Below are 3,313 nucleotides of genomic sequence, written 5' to 3' on the forward strand. Positions count from 1 at the left end.
AGTGACCGCCGGTCTGCACGGGAAGGGGACTCGGCGCATGCCCCGCAGGCCCGGCCCAGGACTGGGAGGCTCGGAAGGCGACGCCGAGGCGGCGGCGGCGGGGTGGGGCGGGGCGGGGCGTGGAGGGACAGACCTAGTCTCCGCCCGCCGGGGCCCATAGCTACCTCGCTCCCCACCTCCGCCTCGGTCGCTCCCCGTGGGCTCCAGGCGCCCACAGGAAGCTCCGCCCCGACCCGCCTATCCATCCTCCTCTTCGCCTGTCCTCGCCAATGACCGTGCTCAGATTGCACGGAATTCCCGCCCCTCGCCCTTGACGGACGCTCCTGCTGCCCAATGGACGACACCGTGTCGCGTGCGCGCTGCTGCGGCGCTCTCTGGCTCCTAGGCGTTCCCGGGGAGAGAGCCACGGCGCTGGCCGCAGAGTCGTCGGTGCACACGCAACACTGCCGCCTTGTGTTTTGGGTGCGGACCTGCGCTTCTCTAAGCGTTCCATTCCCGAGAAGGGGCGAGAAACGTCCAGAGGTCGTGGCACCTGCCCGCCGCTGCCGGGCGTCGGCCGTGGGAGCAACTGAAGCACCCCGGGAGCGCGGCGCGACATCCGTGCCTTCCGAGGGCGGCCCGGGTGTCGCCGCGGTTCGCGCGGGAGGGCGCGGCCGTGAGCATTTCCGCGCTTGCGCGGGTTCCAGTCTCTGCCCCCCACCCCCCATCCCCACCCCGATCACCGGACCGGCTCCTCCCTCTCATGGCCCCGCAGTAGACGCAGCTCCTCCCTCCTGCGGTGCAGCGCAGCCAGGGCTCTGCTCCAGGAGTCATCGAGTCCGCGGAGCGTTATCTCAACGGACCCACGCGCTGCCCTCCGCTGGGGTGGGCCGTACCCTCCGCCTCCCGCCCGCGAGATCCATCCCAGCTCTGGGCGGGGTCCGTGGTTCTTCCCGCTCATGGCCACGGAACGGTCCACGCTCGCGGAGCCACAGGCTGAGCTTTTCCTGGTGAGGGACAAGGTCCTGGTTTCCCGTGGCTGGTGGCCCTCGCGGAAGAGCCTCCAGGGAGCACGAACTTGCAGGGTTTCCTGTCATCGGGTTGCCACGCCCGTCTTGAACGCTCGAGTGCACGCAGAAGTGGATGTATAGCTTTATTTGTAATGTTTTCGTTTTCTTCTTCTTCTTTTTTTTTTTTTTTTTGAGGGAGGGTCTCACTCTGTCGCCCAGTCTGGAGTGCAGTGGCGCGATGAGGGCTCATCTACAGCCTTGACCTCTCCACCCCAGCGAGGGCTTCAACCTCCAACCTCAGCCTTTCATGTAGCTGGGACTACAGGCGCACGCCACCACCACGTCCAGCTAATTTTTTACTTTTTGTAGAGATGGGGTCTCGCTTTGTCGCTCAGGCTGGTCTGGGATTCCTGGGCTCAGGTGATCCACCTCAGCCTCCCAAAGTGCTGGGATTTGCTGGGATTTTGGGCACTGGCCACTGGCCACCGCGCCCGGCCTGATGTGTAGTTTCAGTAGAAACCACCAAAGTCTTCAGGGTGGCCTGTGCATCACTTTACACATATTCAAGCGAATCATCCAGAGGTTTTTGAGGCCGGACGCGGTGGCTCACACCTGTGATCCCAGCACTTTGGGAGGCCGAGGCTGGTGGATCGCTTGAGGTCAGGAGTTCGAGACCAGCCTGACCAACATAGTGCAACCCCGTTTCTAATAACACAATTAGTCGGCGTGGTGGCGCCCTCGCCTATAATCCCAACTACTCAACGAGGCTGAGGCAGGAGAATCGCTTGAACCCAGGAGGCAGAGGTTGCACTGAGAGCCAGGATGGCACCATGGCACTCCAGCCTGGGTGACAGAGCAAGATTCTGTCTCAAAAACAAAAACAAACAAACAAACAAAAAACGGTTTTTGAAACAACTTGAAGCAAGTTATCCCATGTATAAAGTAGTATAAAGTTATTTATACTATTCTTCTGGGCAATCACCCACATAGTTAAACAATTTAAGGCCCATTATCTGGCTGGGCGCGGTGTCTCACGCCTGTAATCCCAACACTTTCTGAGGCTGAGGCGGGTGGATCACGAGGTCAGGAGTTTGAGACCAAGCTGGCCAATATGGTGAAACCTCGTTTCTACTAAAAATACAAAAAATTAGCTGGGTGTGGTGGCATGTGCCTGTTGTCCCAGCTACTGGGGAGGCTGAGGTAGAAGAATCACTTGAACCCAGGAGGCGGAGGTTGCAGCAAGCTGAGATCGCACCACTGCACTCTAGCCTGGGTGACACAGTGAGACTCTGTCTCAAAAGAAAAAAAAAAAAAACCCATTGTGCTACACATTTTGTAGTGATTTTCTGTTTTTGTTTTTTGTTTTTTTTTTTAAGCTTTTTTATAATTTCAACTTTTTTGTTTTTGAGATAGAGTCTCACTCTGTCACCCAGGCTAGAGTGCAGTGGCACAATCTCGGCTCACTGCAACATTCACCTCCTGGGTTTAAGGAGTTCTCCCACCTCAGCCTACCGGGTAGCTGGGACTAAAGGTGCGTGCCGCCATGCCCTTTACGTGGGCCGAGATAGTGGCATTGCACTCCAGCCTGGGCAACAAGAGCCAACCTCTGTCTCAGAAAGAAAAAAAAAGGACAGTGGAGTCCTAGATGGTGAGGGTAGCAATGGAGAAACCCACTTCAATTTCTTTGTGTCAACGGTTCATGTATTGGAAGGATTCCCATGGGAAGGTCAGGAGGGAGAGGAGCCAACAGGTGGAACTCCACCAGTTCCCCTGTCCTCACCGTGTAGGGCTGCAAGATTGCTTGGTGCCTGTCTGGGCTCCACGGCCCCCACCCGCCCCTGCAGGCTTGTGTGCGGATCAGCAAGAGGCACTCTGCTCTCCCGGCAGGTAGTCAGCTGGAGGCGAGGACACGGGAGGGATTTCAGCCCTCTCACTCCCCAGGAAGGTGTCCTTGTGCAGAAAACAGCCTGCACGACCTTCTAGGGCATGCAGGATTAGACTGTATCCTCCCTCTGCCCAAAGTGGCTACGGAAAGTTCATTTTAACACCCACTAGAGAGTGAGGAGACTGTAGGTGGAATTTCTTTTTTGTTTTTCTTTTTTTCCGAGACAGAGGAGTCTTGCTCTGTGGTCCCAGGCTGGAGTACAGTGGTGTGATCTTGGCTCATTGCAACCTCCGCCTCCGGGGTTCAAGCAATTCTCCTGCCTCAGCCCCCCGAGTAGCTGAGATTACAGGCATGCGCCACCATGCCCAGCTAATTTTTTGTATTTTTAGTAGAGACGGGGTTTCACCACGTTGGCCAGGCTGGTCTCCAACTCCTAACC

The sequence above is a fragment of the Rhinopithecus bieti genome, unplaced genomic scaffold, assembly GCF_001698545.2.
Source record: "Rhinopithecus bieti isolate Rb0 unplaced genomic scaffold, ASM169854v2 scaffold_47305, whole genome shotgun sequence".
In the NCBI taxonomy this organism is placed as follows: Eukaryota; Metazoa; Chordata; class Mammalia; order Primates; family Cercopithecidae; genus Rhinopithecus; species Rhinopithecus bieti.